The sequence below is a fragment of the Lontra canadensis genome, unplaced genomic scaffold, assembly GCF_010015895.1.
Source record: "Lontra canadensis isolate GAN:19392208 unplaced genomic scaffold, GSC_riverotter_1.0 scaffold4, whole genome shotgun sequence".
NCBI lineage: Eukaryota > Metazoa > Chordata > Mammalia > Carnivora > Mustelidae > Lontra > Lontra canadensis.
The window spans coordinates 52158275-52181968 of record NW_022630998.1 but is presented as its reverse complement, the minus strand read 5'-3'; the positions used below and the strand labels follow the sequence as shown (position 1 = coordinate 52181968).

Genomic DNA, 23694 nt, shown 5'->3' with positions numbered 1-23694 from the left:
ATTTGCTTTTTCTGTGGGGGAATTTTTGGTAAGAATCTCCCAAAGGATTTTTTTTTTTTTTTTTTTTTTTGTCTCCAGTAGTTAGTGTTTTCTGGATTTGGAGTCTAATGTGTTTATGGGATTCTTTTTCACTATTCAGGAACAAAAACCAATTTTCTTGTTCTGAATGTATGAACTTATTAATTATCCCAAAGTATTGGGTATGTCTATTTTAATTTGATTTTTGTTTTAGGAGGGGGGTTAATAATTTAGTTTTAGGAGGGGGGTTAGCATGTGGGGGATTAAAACATTCTCAACAGAAATCCAAACACTTTCTTAAAAAATTTTTATGTATAGGAGAGGCTCCTATATAACAAGGTCAGCATGATGCTTTATAATAAATAACTAGTTGGAGTAAACATTGGCTTTATTTGTTGACTTGTCTAGCATAGATCTACTTTAGGCCTTGGTTGGCTTATATAAAAAAAGAAGACCGTAACTGCGTTTTTCTCCGTGTTCATCTCCAGTCAATGAAGAAGTCACATTTATGTGACTTTATGTGAAGAAGTCACATAATGCATTCATTTACAAAAAAATATTTTTTAAGAGAGGCAGCCTTGTATAAGAATGCAGAGTATCATAGGTAAATGTTGGTGCACTTGTATTTGAATGTTCAAGTCTTATTCTAGTATTGCATTAGTTGCCTTATCAATGTTAAATGGATAGTTGAGAAACAAGTCAAATCACATCTGCAACTATATAGTTTTTCATTCTCTACACAGATACTGCCTGGGCATGAGTGATGCTTGTTAATTGACCATTTTGGCATCTTACTCTGTACCTCATCTGTTAATTTTTTTCAATCATTCTTAAAGACGTTCACCACTGGAGATTTATTCATGGTCATTTGCACATGGTAATCAGCCAGTGTGTTCTTGCCAGGTAAATGCAATGCAGGTTCTGACAGTTTCATCTTAATATGTTTGTTCTGAATTATCTTACTGTGTTACCAGTCATCCGGGGTTGTAGAAAACATAGCTGAAATAATTTATTTCAATTCTATAAACAGGACTATTGATACAGTGCCACAAAGTTAATACAAGCATTTGACCTAGAATGCAGTGCCAAAATAAGTATAGTTTATCATAGTGTGGATGTTAAGAGATATTATCAAGAGTGATGCTAATCACTTATTTAAACTAAGTGGTAACAGAGGCTTATAGTTTTCTCCTCTATGTATAATGTGGTAGGAAAATGAACACTACTGTAGTCAAAGACTCAAGTTGGCCTAAGTTTGAATCCCAGCTCAACTTCTTACTAATAATTGTGTGCTCTGGGACAAGCTGTTTCTTTTTTTCTTTTTTTTTTTTTTAACAACATTGCCCTCAAAGTTACATTTTTCTAAGCTCTTCAAATATTCCCCACAATTTTTTTAAAGACTTTATTTACTTGACAGAGAGAGAGATCACAAGTAGGCGGAGCAGCAGTCAGAGAGAGAAGGGGAAGCAGGCTCCCTGCTGAGCAGAGAGCCTGATGCAGGGCTCGATTCCAGGACCCCAAGATCATGACCCAAGCCGAAGGCAGAGGCTCAACCTGCTGAGCCACCCAGGCACCCCAAGCTGTTTCTTTATTTGAAATAAAATTTAATAATAAAATGCACAAATCTTAAGTGTATGGCTTAAATTTTTACCTGTGTATACTTCTATCTATCACCCAAATCAAGATATGTAACACTTGTATCACCTTCTTGCCCCTTTCTAGTCAAATGCCTACCTAAAGGTAATTACTATTCTGATTTTTATTACCACAGTTAGATTTACCTGTTGTTGAACTCTATATAAATGGAGTCATAGAGTATGTCCTCTTTTGTGTCTGGCTTTTGGCCTACATAAAATCTGTGGAATTTATCCATGTTGTGTTTTTGTATCAGTAGTTTATCTTTTTATTGCATAGTATTCTGTCATATAAATATATTACAAATAATTTTTCCAATTTCTTGTTGATGGGCACTTGGGTTTTCAGTTTTTTATGAATAAAGCTCCTTTATTCTTGTACAATTCTTTTGGTGAACATAGCATTCAGTTCTCCTAGGGGTGGAATTGCTGGGTCAAAAGTTAGGTTTAGCATAAGTGACTCTTAATCTCACAAAACAAACTGAGGGTTGCTGGGGGGAGGGGGGGAGGGAGAGAGGGGTGGGGTTATGGACATTGGGGTGGGTATGTGCTATGGTGAGTGCTGTGAAGTGTGTAAACCTGGCGATTCACATATATAAAAATACATTATATGTTTATAAAACATTTTTTAAAATTTAATAAATTATTTTTTAAAAGTTAGGTTTAGGTTTAACTTTACTAGAAACAGCCAAAGAGTTTTCCAAAGTGGTTGTACCATTTAACATAGCCACCAGTATTTTGAGAATATTAAATTTGCTCAACATCCAATCCGTTACTTGGTACTTCCAGTATTATTAATTCTAGTCATTTCCTGTGGTTGTAATTTTTATTTACTTGGTGATTAGTGATGTTGAATGCCTTTATATATGCTACTTGGGCATTTTTGTCTTTCTACACCTGTTTATGTGTTTACCTAGTCAGGTTGTACAAACTGTACACCTTGAGTGGTAAAAAAGAGAAAAAATGCAACCAAGAGATGGGGTGCTATCTTGCTGCTCACTGGTGACACCAAGAGCTGTGAAAATGGTTTGTCTTAAGCTAAATTACAGTCCTTTGGGTTACTGATTATATCTGTTAGGGTAACACTAGCTGCTGTTAAACCCCTAAGACTTCAGTGACTTAAGATAGAATTACTTTTTTTATTTTCCCCACCTTGACTGTCCAAGGAGGGAATTCAAATTCCTGGTAGGTAGGTGGCCTTTCAAATATTTATTTAGGACTCTAGACTTCTTCCATCATTTAGCTTTGTAATCTTTGATACATGGCTTCCAAGGTCCTTATGCTTCTCTTCATCAAGCCAAAGAAAGGAATAGTTGGGGCAGGGGAGGGAGGACATATGCTCATATATGGAAGATTTTGATGGGTTGGCAAGGAAACGGTATATACATCTCTTTTCATCATATTCCAGTGTTGAGAACTCAGATGAATCTAACTGTAGGGAGGCTGGAAAAAGTAGCCTGTGTCTGTGTGCCCAAGAATTGCCCAATTGGGAATTGGCCTGCAGTCTCTGCCAATAATGAAGAAATTGTATGTTCTCAGGAACAGTCAATGGATTTCTGTATTAAACTGAGTCAGGACAAAGAGTAACTTCTTTGTTAGCTTTAAATAGCAATGAATCTATATGAACTGTCAAGCAAGACACTTCCCATTCTCTTTGTGTAGCCTGACAATGCTGTTGGAGTTGGAGAGTGGACTATTAGAAGTACAGATAATGATAACTTAATGAGTCCATTCTGTGATGACTAAAATGCTTTGCTGAAAGCTTTTCTCCATTATAATTTTATTTATTTAATGTCTGATATTTATAAGATTAAAATAAGGTAACTACTTTGTCTTTTATTAATTTTCCAGGACTTTGTGACTTTAAAACTTAAAGTGCATAAGAAGTTTTAGTGGCTTATTAGAAAATGACTTCTGATACTGTCCATGGGGAAATGCAAAGCTGTTTCTTTGACACCTTTCCCTAAAGTTTCTAAGATACTCCTAATATGTTAGGGTTGCTAAGTCCTTCAATTTTTTTTTAATTGTTATATTCTGAACCAGTAAGAGATGGATTGCCTTGAATTTTCTAAAACCTGGATCAGCAATTAAGAGTCCAGTGCACATCATTGTTAGAGGAAGGATGGAGAAGAAAACAAGGGAAGAAAGAAGAAAGGGAACAGAAAGAAAATGAGCACGAGCTGAGGTGCCTGCAGTAGAGCTTCCTAAGTAGCCATGTGTTTAAGCTTTCTATGGGCAAAGCACTGCTCTAGAATAGTGCTGTACTTTAGAAATGCAATGTGAGCCATATATGAAGTCAATACATCCCAAATATTACAGCATATAATCAATATAAAAATAGATATTTTACTTTTTTGGGAACTAAATCTTTGAGATTGACTGCACATTTTGTAATTACCTCACATCTCATTTTGGATGTGGTTTTCATTGGAAGTACTTCAACAGTATTTAGTCTTTATAAAAGATACATAATACATACTATGATTCACATATCCAATATAGGTTCACATACCCAAGTTGTTCAAACCTACTTAAAAGTTTTCCAATAGCTGAAGCAACTCTCAGTTTTAAAATTTAAATTTAGGTTAATAAAATAAAAAATTATATTCTTAGTTGCACTAGCCATGTTTGAAGTGTTCCATAGCCACTGACTTCTGTATCCATAGTGCAGCTCTAGAGTCTAGACTGAGTTTGAACTCTAAGCTCTAGGAAAGCATGTACTTCTCTCTGGCATTGAGAAAGTACTCAATATTTGTGGTTTGAAAAATATTATCAACATTTTTTCAAGAAAGTGGAGTTGAAAGTGAAGCATAATAAATAAGCTAATTTAATTGAACAGCTGGAGGGAAGCCAGGCTTCTTTTCCAAAACTTAATTATTCCGAATTAGCTTTCAGAGTGCCGCTATTTAGATCAGAGTGGCTACACCTTATTGGAGGACGCTGCTTTCCAACCCAATGGCTGGTAATTGGCCAAATTGCCTATTAATTGGCACATAGTAGATTAGCTAAACAACTGTGGAGGAATATATTCAAGATGCCCTCTGTTTAATCCACTAGTTTGGATTTGGGGTATACAAATACAATAATAATTTAGTCAAAACAAGTTTGAAAATATGAAAAATCATATATCCCATTCTATGTCACTCTGCAGTGGAAAATATTTGTTGCTAGAGGGGTATACACCTTTAATTTACCAAAAAAAAAAAAAGAAAAAAGAAAAAAAGAAAAAGAAAATCTAACCAGGAAAATGTTCCACAGTGTTAGAACTCTTTATATTCTTTAAAAATGGGGATATTATACTCTAATATGGATTTGCTTTGTCCACTAATTACCCAAATTGTACTAGTTTGGTGTTAGCAAAGAGGAATTTCTTCCATAAAGCCTTCCTTGACTACCATAAGTTTAGGTGCTACCTTCTTTCCTTGAATTCCCTTCTCATGAGAATCAAATATTTTGTCATCCAAATACATAACTACAATGTTGTGAATTGTTTCCAGTTGATTAATAAATTTTGTCATGTGTTTTAGTAGCAGTTGCTCAACATTTGCTTGAATCCCCAGAAAAAGAAAAACCTGGAAATTCTGGCTAACAAACTTCTTAGGAACCTCTGACTGTTCCCATGCTTTGTGTTACTGCTTTACTGCATTCTACTCAACTCGACTGATGGCACAAACTCAGTTGAGCCACTATGTGCTGGAGTATTGGATTAAATAAAAAATGAAAGTGGCAGTCAAGCTTCTAATCACTTATTGTAACAATATAAACAGGAGGCTAAACCAGAGCAAGACTCCCCTGTTCCACTTCTTCCTGTGAAATCGCCCATTGGGTGAAGGTCAGTTGCATTAGCATGAATATGGGGTGTTGTCCCACTGTAGAGTGAGCAGCAAATAAAAGCATTCTGCAGATGTATGGACAAAGGGGGAGCGAAGAGTACAAAGGGAGGGCTAGGAGTGAAAAAGCATTAAGTCCAAATGAAGGAAATGGTCTTCCAGTTTTCCTCCATAAGGAGACCTCCAAATGAAGTCACCTAGGCCTGAGTCCTTTACTGCAGCAACCTTCAGAGATTGCAGTGTTCTGGCTTTACACCAAATCTGATATGGGGAGGACAGATTTCTCCTATAAGGCCTGCCAGGTAAAGCCTTTGTAATTGCTTGTGTCCAGTCCTGGAATTTCATAGAGGGTTTTGTTTTTTTGGTGAGAAGCTGGATTCCCCAAGTATGAAATCACTTCTCTTCTAAAGACTTAAAATTAATTTCATCTGTTGCAGGGTGTACATTTTTCCCGTGTGTGAGTATCTTTGATATCAGGTTATATTGTCCAGTTGATGTCAGCCAAGTAACAGTTGTGATCTAATTGTGCGAAACTCTCCACTGACACCTTTAGGTAGAATCAAAAGTACCAGATCAAAAAGTCTTCGGTTTCAGTGTCTTTTCCCCAGTGTATATTCTTGCCTCCTGTATTGGAGAGTAATTGATTATGTAATCCTGGATTTATTTCTGGGCTTTCTGTTCCATTCCATTGATCTATATGTCTCTGTGTGTGTGTGTGTGTGTGTGTGTGCACGCGCGCACGCACGCATGCGCTAGTACCATCCTGTTTTGATTACCACACCCTTGCAGTATATCTTGAAATGTGGGATTGTGATACCTTCAGCTTAGTTCTTCCTTCTCGAGATTCCTTGGGCTATTCAGGGCCTTTTGTGCTTCCTTATGAATTTTAGTATTACTTGTCTTAGTTCCATGAAAAATGCTGTTGGTGTTTCGATAGGGATTGCATTGAATCTATAGATTGCTTTGGGTAACGTGGACATTTTAACAATAGTAATCCTTCTAATCCATGAGTATGAAGTATCTTTCCATTTGTTCATGTCATCTTCAATTTCTTTGATCAATGTTTTTTATGTCTCAGAATACAGGTCTTTCACCCCCTTGGTTAAGTTTATTCCTAGGCATTTTACTTCTTTTGGTATAGTTATAAATGGAATTGTTTGATGAGATGTAGTATCCTTTTGTATTGTCTTCATAAACTACTTATATCACATCTTCAATGTGGCATTTTATGTCTTTGGCATCTCTATTTTAGACCTTCTTAACATGTTATGATGAGCTAGATTGAAATAATAGGGTATAGAAGAAGAAGGGAATATCATGGGACATTCTTAAGCAGAGAGGTTAATGTCTAATTGATCATTCTTTAATGGTTGTTACCACATTTAATTATAAGAACTTTCCATAATTAAATTATTTTCAGCCACCTGAGAAGAGTAAGTTTTCTGTTATTTTTTTCTGATGATAGGCCCTTAACCTATAAAGGTCACCATAGTCTAAAAACACCTATCAAATCTTTGTTGGTTTTTTCCCTCCTCACTGATGTTTATTTACCTTCTGTAGGGATTATTTTGAACCTCTAACTATGCCAACCTTTTCTGGAAATAACATGAAATCTTGGTTAGTAACATGGTTAGTGACATGGTTGGTGACATGGCTGAAAATGAAACTTGCCCCATTTGGCTAGCCAGTGATCCTGAGGGAGTTGTAAAGACACTATACAAGTGAAAGGATGTTTTACCGTACTCTGTGTCAGGAATGCCATGAGCTGTTGCATAAGCTTTGCCAGAGCAGAACAATTGAATTAAACCATGGAATGTTTTATGAGCTTTTGTAGGATCACCTGGAGCCATTTCCTAAAATTTGACTGCTGAAACTGTCCTGGAATAAGTTCTGGGGATAAGTTTGTTTGTTTGTTTGTTTGTTTGTTTGTTTGGCAGAGTTCAGGGGGTGGATAAGATTCTGATGATACCACAGTACTGTTCCCCTTCAGTCTCCTTTGTCTTCTGTGCAGTTTGGAAACCAAATCCAAATGGTAGATAAGAGCAGGAAAACAAAGAATCCTGAGAGACCACATAAGGAATGTGGTAAGCCAGGGCTCTTCTGTAACAAGGAGATCAAATCCTGGGACTGTGGCCCTGACAGCCTCACCTGCTATGGACTGAACCAGAGCTCAGGCATTGGAATCGATTGGAACAAAATGGACTTTGCCGTCCGTCATTTTTATTACCCCACTTTACTTTTCCCATATATTTCTCTGTTCTAATACTTCCCTTAGCCCTGGCTTATTCTGATATGCACCCCTGCTGAAGAACTACTGGCTAGACCTACTTAGAAAGAAATATCACATACAGATAGATGTACATTAATAACTTTCTCCTTTCTCTTTTGAAATCTGTTTTAGTTACAGCTGCATAATAAATCATTCCCAAACTGAATGGCATAAAGCCACATTATTTCCCATTTCTGGGGTTAGGAATCTGTGTGTGGTTTAACAAAACTGTACTCAAGGTCTTGGCTGGAATATAGTCATTTTAGGGCTTGACTGGGCAAAAATCTGCTACAAAGTTCGCTCAAATTACTGTTCACAAGATTTAGTTCCTCTCAGGTTGTTGGACAGAAGGCCTGTTTCTCACAACCTGTTGATCAAAGACTTCCCTGTGAGTTCTTTGCCATGTGTGCATCTCTGTAGCACAGTCCACAGCATGACTGCTGGCTTCATCAGGGCAAGCGAGAGGAGAGTGTAAGAAAGAAGTTAGAATTTAAAAACCTGATCTCAAAAGTGATATCACATCACTTGTGCTGTATTCTGTTAATTAGATGGAGTTACTAGTTCAAATCGAACTCAAGAGAGCATTACAGAGAGTGTGAATAACAAAATGCAAGATCAGTGGGAGATCTTTTAGAAGCTGTGTACCACAGAATATACATTATTATATAATGATATAAAGTTGAAAACAAGCATATGGATGTGAACCCTGTTCTGTATTCTTGAATATAATATCACAAATGAAAAATTCATCTTGAATCTTCCATCTGTCCAATTGGAATAGTAGGAACTTTATCTCAATCATTATTGGAGATCACTCTCACCCAACACAAACTTAGAGTTGGCTGAGATTCTAGGTCATGAGCACCACCAAAGTCGTGGGCAAGCCCTTTGCATCAAACTCATGGAGCCTACAAATTCTTAATCTTTCCCCACTCTGAGGTTGGGTGGGACCTTTCTTACTCTTACTTTCTGCTGCCCTTCTAGGCACTCCCTCACCCTACCCTGAGGTAAGTTTTCCATTAATCTGGGCTCTCCTTAAAGACTGGAAGAGTCATGGACTTCATGTGGACATTTCTAGTTCATTCAGATTCCTAAGTTAAGGAAATAACAGTGGTCCTGGTTTCTTGCTTATAATGAAGAAGAAAGGAAAAATAGGAGTGGAATATTAACATCCCAAACTATCCTGTGAGACAACATATAAAGAGAAAAACTACTTAGACACCATTTAGATATTTTTCACGAAGTGGTTCATATAGTTATTATCTTAAAATTTCTGTTTGATAGCTCTAATATCTGAGTCATGTCTTAGTTCGGTTCTGCTGACTATATCATGACAAATATTGCTCAAATTCCGGTCATGTGTAGAGACTCAGGTAAATAGTTTTTATACCTGGAAATAGATGTACTTGTTCTGGCAGGCCATCAGCGTGTGTGGAGGTGATTCAGCTTAGCCAAATTTTGAGCTGGGTTTGGGCTTCAGTGTACAATAGGCTTAAAATTCCTTTAATTGTGTGCTACTATTACCTTGTACTCCGAGTGAGGTCTGGATTGCTCTGCACAGGTCCTCCACAGAAGGGTTCTCTCTCTCTCTCTCACCATGCTCTCCTTTCTCTCCTAGCAGAAGACAGTGGTTGCTGGTTACTTGGTGCTAGGCTTGTGGCCATATTAGCATGACCTGAGTTGTCCTATGCAAGGCTTGTACCCCTAGGCCGTGGATGTGAAGCTTTCTCAGCATTTCTGCCTTTCCTACCCTTTGTAGACAAACTCAGCCTTAGATCTGCAGTTGGTCTTGGGCAAGAGATGACTTCCTATTTATTCCAGTGGTAGCAGATTTCTGGAACTTGGTGCCAGGTCCTGGGCCTGAGCTTCTTTCTTGCCCTTCCCCGATAAGTAGAGAGGTTTTGCTTTTACCTCTTCTCCGGTGGTTAATAGATCTTCTCCCGTGTCCTGGGTGAGAGGATTTCCTGCTCTCTTCCAGAGGGAATGGATTTGTTTTTATTCCTCCTCCAGAGGCAGTGGAGTTTTGTTTGTGCCCATAGTGAGAGGATTCTTTGTCCTATGATACAGGTAAGTGATTATATCTTGCCATTTGCTTCACTGAGGAGAGGGTGAGGGTGGGTGAGATCAGTCTCCTGACCCATCTCCAGTCTTTCTTGTGAACGCTCAGTGGCACCCTCTCTGATAGAGAGCTTGTTTGTGACTGGCTTCTCCTAACTATTTGGAAAAGACATGCTAGCCCACACTTGGCATTAAGGATTTGTTAAAAGTCTTGCTCACCTCTTACCTGTTGTAGGGTGAACACTTCTTTTTCCTGTTCTTGTTTAAGATGAAACAATTTGTATATTCTATCTCCCCTTGCAGGAACTTGTCCCTCTTTAGAATTCCTTTTATTGATTGCCTTAGGACCTCATTTCTTTGATTGGCTCAAGAAACATTTTTGTGTAATAAGAGCTGGTTTTGTTGTTGGTAAGGTGGAAGTTACATTTTCTTGCAGTTTCCTACATTTTAAGCGGAAGGCTAAATTCAGTTTTCTGTAACATTGAATCGGCAATGATACTTTACACAAACACAAATATAAGTAATCTCAGAGGCAAAGGTTAAATTACAAAAGCAGAACACTAAAGTCCCCACATTAATGTAGAGTCTCATAGAGTGCTTGTTGCAAAAACGAAAGAAGCAGCAGCAACACACAACCTGTAATAAGATGAGGAGTATACATAAATCTGCCAGGAAAGGAACTTTTATCCCAACATGGTTAATATTTGTTTTTAGTGTCTTCAGGATACCTATTATTTGCATAAATATTTTTCAGTTTTTTAGTTTATCCATCATACAAAATGCTATCTGTGTCAACTATTTTTCCATTTTTTTAGAATTCCGTAGTAAATTGTAGTTTGAATCCTGTGCTCTCTGGCTTCAGCTCTAACTTGCCCCAAACTGATTTGCTGACATCATCAAATAAAATAGGCACACCAGTAATAATACAGGCTGTTTGGATCCTATGCTTCTCTAGTACCTAGACCTTTATTTATTTTTATCTGCTTCTCTAGGACCTTAAAATAAATGCATAGTGTGTGCATATTGTAAATCAGTTCTCATTCCACATTATAACGGGCTCTTTGGGCAAAAAATTTATTCTTTCTTCCCTTTCCCCTCACATATACTACAGACTTTCAGAACATACATTCCTAGAATTGGAAGAAAAAAAATTCAGAAATTAATTTAACTTATGATAAGAATGATACTTTGATTCAGGAAATGACAGGTGTTGGCGAGGATGCAGAGAAAGGAGAACCCTCCTACATTGTTGGTGGGAATGGAAGCTGGAGCAGCCACTCTGGAGAACAGTATGGAAGTTCCTCAGAAGGTTGAAAATACAGCTATCCTACGACCCAGCAATCACACTACTGGTAATTTACCCTAAAAATACAAATACAAATGATACAAATACTAGTGATCCAAAGGGGCACGTGCACCCGAAAGTTTCTAGCAGCAGTGTCCACAACAGCCAAACTATGGAAAGAGCCTGGATGTCCCATCAACAGATGAATGGATAAAGATGTGGTATATATATCCAAAGGAATACTATGCAGTCATAAAACCCCTGAAATCTTGCCATTTGCAATGACATGGATAGAACTAGAGGGTATCATGCTAAGCAAAAGAAGTCAATCAGAGAAAGACAATGATCATATGATCTTTCTGATATGAGGAATTTGAGAGTGAGGGTAGGGGATCGTGGGGGGAAGGGAGATAACAATGAAACAAGGTGGGACCAGGGAGGAAGACAAACCATAGACTTTTAATCTCAGGAAACAGGGTTGCTGGAGGGCAGGGGGGAGAATTAGGGTGGCTGGGTGATGGACACTGGGGAGGGTATGTGCTACGGTGAGCGCTGTGAATGGTGCAAGACTGATGATTCACAGACCTATACCCCTGAAACAAATAATACATTATATGTTAATTTAAAAAAAAAAAAGCATGGGTGAATGCAAAGCAAATAAATATAAATATAAATATAAAAAGTATATAAATATATAAAGTAGGTATATAAATATATAAAGTATATAAATATATAAATATACAAAGTAGGTATATAAATATATATTTAAGTGTATAATGAATAAAACCTCAAAACTGCTCAATCGATACTGTAAATAAAAAGCTATAAAAGAAAATTTGAAGGGTGAAGAGAATTAAGAGTACACTTGTGATGAAAACTTAGTAATGTATAGAATTGGTGAATCATTATTTTGTATACCTGAAACAAATATAACACTATTTTAATTATACTGGAATTTTAAAAAAAAGAAAAATTGAAATATTTAGTAAAGGTTTCAAATAGAAAAATCAAAATGACTTATATGATAAAGTAAACATATTGTTATAAATAGCTAATATCCATAGATGGTGATTGAGGCCTCTAAGGAATAGGATGTAGAGAGAGAAGAGACGGCCCAAGGTAAAACTCCCAAAGGAGTCAATATTTAATGGATGGGCGGAAGGGAGATCTCCCAAGACTGAGAAACAATTAGAGCTCAGAGTGTTCAATCCCAAATACTATTAGAGACCTAGTAGTGCCTCTCACACTTAAAAGCCATTAAGGGGTTTCTTTTATTATTCGAGTAGAACTTATTTAAGGCAACGTGAGTAGTTACGAGGTAGAATTCATACAGAGGACCGTTTCTTAAATATGTGTGTTTTAAAAATTATACATGTACAAACCCTACCCCATACCTCTTGAATCAGAATTTCAGAAGGTGGGGCCCTGGCACGTGTATTTGGGGAAGAATGTCTTTCACTAATGATTTTGATTACCATCCCTCATTAAGAATCAGATTTGCAGATGGGATTGGCTACATAATTTGCAGGGCTTTGTGCAAAATGAAAATGTGGGGCCCCTTGTTGAAAAATAAACAAGAATTTCAAGACAGCAGTAGTAATCTAATAACCCAAATGAAGGGATTTTTTAAGTACAGGGCCCTCTGTGATGCAATTACGTAAGTGGCATGCCTTGTCTATAGAAAACAAGAGACGGAAGTTTGCAAAGTGACTGACTGAAGAAAAAGATTCATTTATTTAAAATTAAAATCAAGGTGCCTGGGTGGCTCAGTGGGTTAAGCCTCTGCCTTCCGCTCAGGTCATGATCTCAGGGTCCTGGGATTGAGTCCCACATCAGGCTCTCTGCTTGGCAGGGAGCCTGCTTCCTCCTCTCTCTCTGCCTGTCTCTCTTCCTAGTTGTGATCTCTCTCTGTCAAATAAATAAAAGCTTTAAAAAAATAAAAAATAAAAATAAAATCAAAAGAAGTCTATTACTTTTTGATACTGATTACAGAAAATAAATTTAGACCAAAGCTTCTTGGCCTTCTGGGATATACAGAGGACTGACCCTCTTCAATATGTGACTTTTTCAACTAGAGGGGTCACTGTGTGCTGTCTCTAAGAGTGAGAGTGAATAACATTTTTGTGTTTATCAAAAGTGAGGGTGGATTTGTAAAGTTGGGAAACATCACTATAGAAAATACATAATTGGGATATGGAAGATAGCTGTGAGATTTCCAAGACAGCTGTATGCATTTGTTGAACTAATATCTATGCCATACCTAATATACTGCCAAGTGCCAGTACTCCCAATATACTTTCCAAGTAAACATGGAAAACTTCATTTTTATTAGAGGAATTTATGTGGTTGCTTTACTTTGGGGCATAGCATATTTATTGATGTCTCTGAAAGGGAGGGGTAGGAAGCAGGATTAGGCAGGGGTGTAACTGGAACTGAGATGATGTAGGCTCAACAAATTCCAAGAATTTGCATTTCTAAACAAGCTCCTAGTTAGTACTCACATAGCTAATTCCTAGACTCTACTTTGAAAAGCCAAATTCTGGCACACATTGACTAGTTCTCAGCTGGTAGTAACACAATGAGAGAAGAAAGCATGACTGTTATCTGTATACATCCTTTTTAATATTTATAATGGTTTAGATGTAATGATGTGGAAAAAACCATTTGGTATTTGTGAGACATGCTTAGTTATATGAAAATCAAAACATGTTTTGGTCTTAAACATTTTTGGAGATTAATTAATGAGGTAAATTCTCGAAAGGCTTGTAGCATTTCCCAGAAAGTACAATACTGCATTAGCTCTTGGCATGATAATGTAATGGATCCATTTGTAAGAGTTTCCTTGGAAAGTTATGTGATTCTATTATATATCAGAAAAATTTTTAAAAACCCACTTTATTTTTTAATTTTATTTTTATTAAGTTTGTTTTAATTTCTGCATAGTTAACATATAGTGTTATATTAGTTTCAGGTGTACAATGTAGTGATTTAACAATTCTGTACATTACTCAGTGCTCATATAATAAGTGTTCTTAATCCCATTCACCTGTTTTACCTATTCCCCACCCACCCACCCACCTCCCCTTTGGTATCTGTCAGTTTGTTTTCTAAAGTAAGAGTCTGTTTCTTGGTTTTTTTCTGTCTCTTTTTTTTTTTTTCCCCTCCTTTGCTCATTTGTTTTGTTTCTTAAGTTCCACATTTGAGTGAGATCATATGGTGTTTGTCTTTCTCTGACTGGCTTATTTCACTTAGCATAATACTCTCTAGCTCCATCCATGTTGTTGCAAATGGCCAGATTTCATTCTTTTGTGGCTGAATAGTATTCCTGTATGTGTTTGTGTGTGTGTGTGTATACCATATCTTCTTTATCCATTCATCTATCAGTGGTTGCTTGGGCTGCTTCCATAGTTTGGCTATTGTAAATAATGCTGCAATACCTACAGAAGTGTATGTATCCTTTTGAATTCGTGTTTTTGTATTTTTTTGGGTAAATACCCAGTAGTATGATTACTGGATCATAGGGTAGTTCCGTTTTTAACTTTCTGAGGAACCTCCATACTCTTTTCCACAGTGGCTGCACAAGTTGCATTCCCACCAAGAGTGTATGAGGCTTCCTATTTCTCCACATCCACTCCAAAACTTGTTTCTTGAGTTTTTTATTTTAGCTATTCTGACAGATGTGATATAATATCTAACTGTAGTTTTGATTTACATTTCCTGATGATTGATAATGTGCATCCTTTCATGTGTCTGCTGCTGTGTGGATGTATTTTTGGAGAAGTATCTTTCATTTCTTCCTTTTTTTTTTTTTAAGATTTTATTTATTTGAGAGGGAGAGAAGGAGAGAAAGCATGAGTAGGGGGAGGGGTAGAGGGCAGAGGGAGAAGCAGACTTTCCACTGAACAAGGAGCCCCACATGGGTCTTGATCCCACGACCCTGGGATCAGGACCTGAGCTGAAATCAGATGCTTAATAGACTGAGCCACCATTGCTGTCCATTTTTTAATTGGATTATATTATTTTTAGGTATTGAGTTTTATAAGTTCTTTATATATTTTTGATGATAACCTTTTATCGAGTTGTCATTTGCAAGTATCTTCTCCCATTCAGTGGGTTGTCTGAGTTTTGTTGATTGTTCCTTTTGCTGTGCAGAAGCTTTTTATTTTGATTAATTTCCAATAATTTATTTTTCCTTCATTTTCCTTGCCTCAGGAGACATATGTAGTGATAAGTTGATACAACCAATGTCAGAGAAATTACTGCCTGTGTTCTCTTCTAGGATTTTTATGGTTTCACATTTAGGTCCTTAATCCATTTTAATTTCTTTTTGTATATGGTTTAAGAAAGTGGTCTAGTTTCATTGTTTTGCGTGTAATTGTCCAGTTCTCCCAACACCGTTTGTTAAAGAGGCTTTTCCTGTTACGTATTCTTGTTTTCTTTGTCGAGGATTAATTTAACATGTAAACGTGGGTTTATTTCTGAGCTCTCTATTCTCTTCCATTGACCTGTACACATACTTTTGTGCCAGTACCCAAATATTTTGATAACTACAGCTTTGTAGTATAACTTGAAATCTGGAATTGCAATGCCTCCAGCTTTGTTTTTCTTTTCAAGATTGTTTTGACTATTTAGGATCTTTTGTGGTTCTACACAAATTTTAGGATTGTTCTATTTCAATGAGCGATGTTGTTGGTATTTTGATGGGGATTACATTAAGTGTGAAGATTGTTCTGGGCACTATAGACTTTTTTAAAAAGATTTTATTTATTTATTTGAGAGAGAGAAAAAGCACAAGTGGGTGCTGCGGGGAGGGAGAAGCAGGCTTCCCACTGAGCAGGGAGCCTCATGTGGGGCTCAATACCAGGACCCAAAGATCACAGCCTGAGCTGAAGGCAGATGCTTAACTGACTGAGCCACCCAGGCACCTCTAGTATGGACATTTTAACAATATTTTTTCTTCCATAATGATCATGGAATATCTTTGCACCTATTTGTGTTGTCTTCAGTATCTTTTACTAATGTTTTATAGTTCTCTACAGGTCTTTCACCTCCTTGGTTAAGCTTATTCCTAGGTATTTTTTTTAAATTCTAGGTAATTAAAAATTTTTTTTTTTAATCTTTGGTGCAGGTATAAATGGGATTGCTTTCTTAGTTTCTTTTTTCATTATTAGTATATATATTAGTATATATTATTAGTATACATATTAGTATATAAAAATGCTGTGGATTTCCAGGGCGCCCGGGTGGCTCAGTTGGTTAAACGGCTGCCTTTTGGCTTGGGTCATGATTCCAGGGTCCTGGGATCAAGCCCCGCATCGGGCTCCCTGCTCAGCAGAGAGCCTGCTTCTCTCTCTCCCCATCTCCCTACCGCTCTGCTTACTTGTGCTCTCTCTCTAGCTCTCTGTCAAATAAACAAATAAAATATTTTAAAAAAATGTTGTGGATTTCCATGCATTGATTAGTATCCCGCAACCTTACTAAATTCACTTATCAGTCCTAGTAGCTTTTTGGAGGCGTCTTTAGGGTTTTCTGTATATAGTAACGTATCTGCAGATGGTGAATGTTTTACTTATTTCTTTCCGATTTGGATGCCTCTTACTTCTTTTTATTGTCTGATTGCTCTGGCTAGGACTTCCAGTACTAAGTTAAATAATAATGGTGAAAGTGGACATCCCGGGATTGTTCTTAACCTTAGGGGAAGAGCTGTCAGTTTTCCCCCCATTGAATATGATATCACCTGTGGGTTTTTCATGTATGGCTTTTATTATGTTGAAGAATGTTCATTATCTATCTATCTATCCCTATTTTGTTGAGGGTTTAATCATGAATGGATGTTGTAGTTTGTCAAAGACTTTTTCTGCATCTATTGAAATGATCATATGGTTTTTATCATTTCTCTTATAGGTGTCATGTGTCACATTGATTTGCAGATATTGAACCACCCTTTAACCTTGGAATACATTGTTGTAAAATATTTCATTTATTTATGAGAGAGAACAAGAGAGAGCACAAGCTGTGGGGAAGGGCAGAGGGAGAGAGAGAAGCAGATTACCTGCTGAGTCAGGAGCTCAGTGTGGGGCTGGATCCCAGGACCCTGGGATCACAACCTAAGCCAAAAGCAGACACTTAACTGACTGAGCCACCCTGGCATAGGAATTTGTCTATTTCTATTTATTTGTCAATTATTGCTATATAATTTTTCATAATATTCTCTTATAATTTTTTGCATTTTCTGTTATTTTTGCATTTCTGTTATTTCTCCTCTTTCATTTCTGATTTTATTCCTCTTTTTTTTTTTTATAAGTCTGGCTAAAGGTTTATTGGTTTTGTTGATCTTTTCAAAGAACTAGTTCCTGGTTTCATTGATATATTCTACTGTAATTTTTGTTTTTATTTGGTTTCTTTCTGCTCTAATCTTTATTATTTCTTTCTTTCTACTGACTGTGGGTTTTGTTGTTCTTTTTCTAATTTCTTTAGATGTAAGTGAAGTTGTTAACTTGGGATTTTTCTTGATTCTTGAAGTAAGCTTCTATTGCTGTAAACTTCCCTCTTAGATCTCCTTCACCGTGTCCCAGAGATTTTGGACTATTGTGTTTTCATTTTCATTTGTCTCCATGGAATTTTTTATTTCTTGGTTGACCCATGCATGTGTGCTCTGCGGATTTTTTTCTTGGGGTTGTTTTGTTTCATAGTATCGTGATCCAAAAAGATGCATAGTATGACTTCAGCCTTTTTGAATTTGTTGAGACTTGGCTTGTGGCCTAATATGAGATCTCATCTAGAGAATGTTTCATGAGCACTTGAAAAGAAGATGTATACTGCTGTTTTAGGATGGAATGTTCTGAATATATCTCTTAGATTCATTGGGTACAGTATATCATTCAAAGCCACTGTTTCCTTGTCAGTTTTCTGTTTGGATGATCTGTCCATTGATGTAAATGGGGTGTGAAAGTCCCCTTCTATTATTGTATTACTATTATTTCCCTTATGTTTGTTATTGTTTTATGTATTTGGGTGCTCCCATGTTTGGTGCATAAATATTTATGGTGGTTATATCCTGTTGGATTGTACGGTTTATGATTACATAATGTTCTCTTTTGCCCCTTTTACAGCCTTTGCTTTAAAGTCTGCTTTGTCGGGGTGCCTGGGTGGCTCAGTGGGTTAAGCCTCTGCCTTCAGCTCAGATCATGGTCCCAGGGTCCTGGGATGGAGCCCCGCATCAGGTGCTCTGCTCAGAGGGGAGCCTGCTTCTCCCTCTCTCTCTGCTTGCCTCTCTGCCTACTTGTGATCTCTGTCTGTCAAATAAATAAATAAATAAATAATCTTAAAAAAAAAAAGTCTGCTTTATCCAATATAAGAATTGCTGCTAAGGGCTTTCTTTTAACATCCATTTGCATGATAAATGTTTCTCCATCCTTTCACTTTCAGTCTGCATGTTTCCTTAGGTGAAAGTCTCTTGGCAGTATATAGTTGGGTCTTTTTTTTTTCCCCTATTATTCATTCTGTCACCCTTTGTCTTGGAGCTTTTAGTCCATCTACATTCAAAGTAATTATTGAAATGTATGTATTTATTGACATTTTGTTACTTGTGTCATGGTTTTTTTTTTTTTTTTTGTAGTTTCTCTCTGTTCCTTTTTTCCCTGCTGTCTTCTCATGAGTAGTTGGTGTCCTTTAGTGAAATATTTGGATTCTTTATTCCTACTTTTTGCATATCTATTACTTTTTTTATTTGTGGTTACCATTTGGTTTATATATAACATCTTTTGCATAAAGCAGTCTATATTAAGCAGTTGGTCACTTAATCTTTAACTTAATCTTTAATCTAATCTTAATCTTTAATTTTTATTCCTCTCCTCTCCACATTTCAGATATTTGATATCATATTTTTTATCCTTTTACTTTGTGTTTCTCTTGACTGGTTTTTACAGATAGACTTAATTTTTGCTTTTGTGTTTCCTATATTTATTACTTTTACGTGGTTTTTGTTTTCAGCTCACAGACTCTCCCTTAACATATGTTGTAGGACTGGTTTAGTGTCAAAAACCCCCTTGAAAGTGTCTCAGTCACATCATTGTTCCTATGGAGATGTGATTGTATGCAATGGTTCTGGAGTTTTACTGTAGCTTTCCTTTGTTAAATCAGTGGAGTTACATCCCATTCCTTCATTACCCTATTCAAATCCCAGGCTTTGGAAGTGGGAGCATTGTTTTTGCAGGTATAGAGTTAGAGTTAATAACTATAGAGTAGGGGCACCTGGGTGTACAAGTGTTTAAGCATCCATCTCTTGGTTTCAGCTCACATTGTGATCTCAGGGTTGAAAGATCAAGTCCCACTTCAGGCTCTGTGCTCAGTGTGGCAATTACTTGATGTTCTCTCTTCCTCTCCCTCTACCCCTCCCAATTATGCTCTCTCTCTAAAATAAAGAAGTAAACATTTAAAAAAAACAACTATAAGGTACATAACTATGCAATTTAGAAATTTATGTTTTTGGAAATCAGAACTTATTAATCTAAAGGGGTGTTAATTCCTCAAGAGTGTCAGTTTACAAGATCACCAATATATTTCGATAATATTGTAATTGCTCAAAATTCGGTAGTAATTCTGGCTACTTTTTTGGATATCCACCTCAGTTGGCCTTTCTCAGCTGGAGTTCTGTGAGAAAATTAAGCTTAATGCTCTAAGGCATCCACTGTATGTAATATTATATTGTGCATCTTGTAAATGAAATTCTCTTCTGTGCATCTGGATTGGTACTAATTATGTTCCATTCTTTGTGAAATAGAATAGTCATTTAAATTCTGATTTGTAGTTCAGATGAGGAGCTTAGATGAGAAAGGCTGCCAGAGATTCTTACAGTTTTAATAGAGTTAATTTGCAGATTGCTGTGTAATTATCTCCTGTTATAATTATTAAAAACAGGAAGAAGGAGGGAGTCAAGAGTTTAGTTAAGGAAATAATAATGAAAACAGAAATCTCCCTTTGATCTGTGCCAGGAACATATTCCTTGATTTTATACTATAGTCATTTTCTCTTGAAATAGTAAAGAACAGAAGTCTTCAGATGAATGTCACAGAAATCAGGATGTTTTTCACCAGCCCTTTCTTCAACCGTGTAGGATCCTGGGTGTCACTCAGTTATCCTTGTCCTCAGTAGGATCTGGTCCCTATTGTGCTCCTATCATGAGAGAAATGAGATCCTTAGATCCTTTTCTTAGCAGATGGTTGTTTCTCCTATTTTAGAGGGAGAGATTGAGGCTGTCAGGTGGAGAGGACTCTAGTCTTCAAGCCCATTCTTAATTCTGAGATCACACATAGACACACTCTCTTCTACCTTGCATCCCACCAGTGTGTCCTTTTGTCACAGTGTTCATTTCAGAATTAAGCTTCTTTCAGGAGACTTGCTGCCGCCTCCTTCCTATGCACCCCTCCTGTTGCATCTACTTCCTGCTGCCAAAACCTCATTGTAGCTGGCTCAAAGAAGATGCTTCAGAAAGAAAATTGATTTATTTTAACAAAATGTATGATGAAGAATTTGGATGATTTTAGTATTAGATGAAGGTCTAGGCTCTTCATATCAATAAGAAAATAGAAGACAAAAACTTCAGGAAAAATGAAAAGCTCTAGTAGAAAGTCATTGTCCAAGTAGGAGGAATAAATATGGCATAATTGTGAGGGGGCGCTGGGTGGCTCAGTTGGTTGGGCAATTGCCTTCGGCTCCAGGTCATGATCCTGGAGTCCTGGGATCAAGTTCTGCATCGGGGTCCCTGCTCCATGGGGAGTCTGCTTCTCCTTCTGATCTTCTCCCCTCTCATGCTTTCTCACTCTCTCTCTCTTAGATAAATAAATAAAATCTTTTTAAAAAAATGGCATAATTTTGAGGACTAGAGTTTAGGAAAGATAATCCAGTTGACTTTGATTCTTGAAGTTTTCTCAATCTAACAGACAATTTGAGGGGTATAGGATTACATTTCTCTTTCTGTCTGTGTAAAACACTACTTGATGCTGCTGCAATTATCAATTATATAATCATAATATTGGAAATGCTCTTTAGTAGTGTTAAGTTTTAGAATCAAGGTATAGGAAAAGCATATATGACCTAAGGATAATTTATAAACTTTAAGAGTATAAAAGTATAGCTGAAGATTTTCAGAAGAGGAATAAGGGTGGAGAGAGCTAGTAGAGGCAAGGCAGGTCTTGATCTCAGTGTTGTGAGTTCAAGCCCTGCACTGGGCTCCATGCTGCGGGTGGAGCCTACTGAAAGAAAAAAAAAAAAAAGTAAAATCGTTATATATTTAGCCCAATGTATTTCAACATGTAATCAATAGAAAAATTATTAATAAGAATATTTTTTGTATTAATCCTTCAAATCTGGCATGGATATTACACTTCTAGTACATTACTCCCCACTTCTCATTTTTCAAAAACTTATTGACGTCTTTCATTTTATGTGTTACTGTCTCTGCTCCCATTTGTTTTGTTTTGTGGCTCTATACCTTTCCTGTAATTTTTGTGGAGTTTGCTGAGAGAATATAGATAAATGTCTATGCTTAACAAATAACCAGAATTTTATTTCATACCCAACAACTTTAGTCAGGTGTGACCCATATAATAGGTGTTTACTAAAGAACTGGTTGAACAGATTAAAGAGATGCTATCTTTATACATAAGTTTAGTTCTGCTAGATGATACCTTACAATGGGGTTTTTAATATCTTATAATCTACTATTTAAGAGACTACCTCTTTTCTCCTTATTTCTGCTAAACTTTTTACTTAGTGGAACATTGCCTGAAGAAGTTTGGGGGATGGTTTAGAATGAAACATGAGTTTGAAAAACATATCTTGTTTTAAAACTTAGGTTTCTGAGGCACTTGGGTGGCTGAGTTGGTTGGCATCCAACGCTTGGTTTCATAGTCTCAGGGTCTGGGAATCAAGTCCTGGGTTGAGCTCAGAATTGACTCTCCTCATCCCTCTTCCTGCCCTTCTACCACTCTCCCCCACTCGCACACATACTCTCTCAAATAAAATCTTTTAAAAAACCAAAAAACCCTTATATTTCTTTCCCTTTGCATCATAATCTTTTCCTTTGTCTTTATATCCTTTATGATTTTGTTCATTGCAAAAGAATGTAGAATGATAGTGCTCACAGGAATCCTAGAAATTATGTAATTTAAACTTTTGATTTTTAGGAAACTGAGGGTCAGGCTGCCTTGGCTTCTTTCTTGGTTCCATCACTAACTTTGGACAAGTTTCTCAATTGTTTTGGCCTCAGTTTCCTCCTCTGTAAAATGGGAATAAAAATACTGTCAGTGGGAGGGTATGTGCTATGGTAAGTGCTGTGAATTGTGTAAGACTGATGAATCACAGACCTGTACCCCTGAAACAAATAATACATTATATGTTAATAAAAAAAATACTATCAGTGTTTTCGGATTGTTGTGAAGATCCAAGGAGGTAATTAAAGTTCTTAGTACTGTGCCTGACATACCATAAGAACTCCACATGTTATTAATCATCATTATCATCATAAACTGCTAAATAAGAAGCTTAGGGAAATAAATGGCTTAGTTTGGGCTTTACACATAAAGAATTATTATAAACATCTTTTCTGAGTTAGCTACTATTATTTTCTTCCCTTCCTCCCTTCTTCATTTAAAGCTAATCACATGACTACATATTTCTCTTTTCCAGTTAAAGATATTCTCAGCATTGCACCCATTACCACATTTGTAAGGACTTCCTGAACATAAAATTTAAAATTTAGTTTTTCCTTTAATTGTTTATGACACTTTCAGATGGCATTTTTCCTGTAAAGTTGAGTAGTCTCACAAAGAGAGATTTTTTTCCAGTTACCGTAATGCACCTCATTTCCCAGCGTAAATGGATTAAGTGCCACCCTGGCTTGGGTTTTGCTTAAAAGCAAAGAGAAAGCTCTGAGACAACCAGAGAGGAAATATTCACACATCTCTATGCAGATGAACTCCAAATTCCCCTCTCTGAGCTGACTTGTGCTGTAGGGGACAGAGCACTTTTGGTGGGGAGCTTTTGAACCAGCAGGACATTTGGACACTGCAGGAAGGTGAGTGCCACGTTCCTTTAGAGGAGTCGGATGAAACTCAAACCCTTGCAAATAGGCTTCTTTTTATATTATGTGAGGTTCTTTTTCTGCTTTCTTCAGTGAAATTATGGGTCGGAGCCCCACCACATGAATTATTCCTTAGTTAGACTGGTCTTCGCTAATTGGGGCAAATCTAATCTTTTGGCAGTTAATACTTTAAATTGCTGCGGTAGGGGTAGGGAATTATAGGGATCAAAGTTCAGGGGCTGGTGAAAATATGTGAATATATATATAATGGATATCTTTCTGTGAATCTTCTAGGGCCCAGAGCCTTGCTACACCCCAGAATTGCTCAGATTTAGGGAGGCTGAATTACCTCATTTGGACCTCAAGAGACTGATGGTTTGTTTGTTTTTTTTTGAACAAGACTTTTCAAAAGATTATTCTTGTGCCTAAATTCAGATAATTGTTGAAAAGGTAGTCTAAAAAGAAAGCAATACATGAATATGTCTTCACTTAAATACATGCTCTTTAAAAGAAAAGTG

At 36.8% G+C, this 23694-nt stretch overlaps 1 protein-coding gene across 1 annotated transcript in view; it reads left to right on the top strand.

The window, feature by feature from the left end:
• The window catches only part of IL31RA (interleukin 31 receptor A), an 88015-nt gene that overhangs the window by 321 nt on the left and 64000 nt on the right, over nucleotides 1–23694 (top strand). The gene's annotated exons all lie outside the window — the stretch shown is intronic.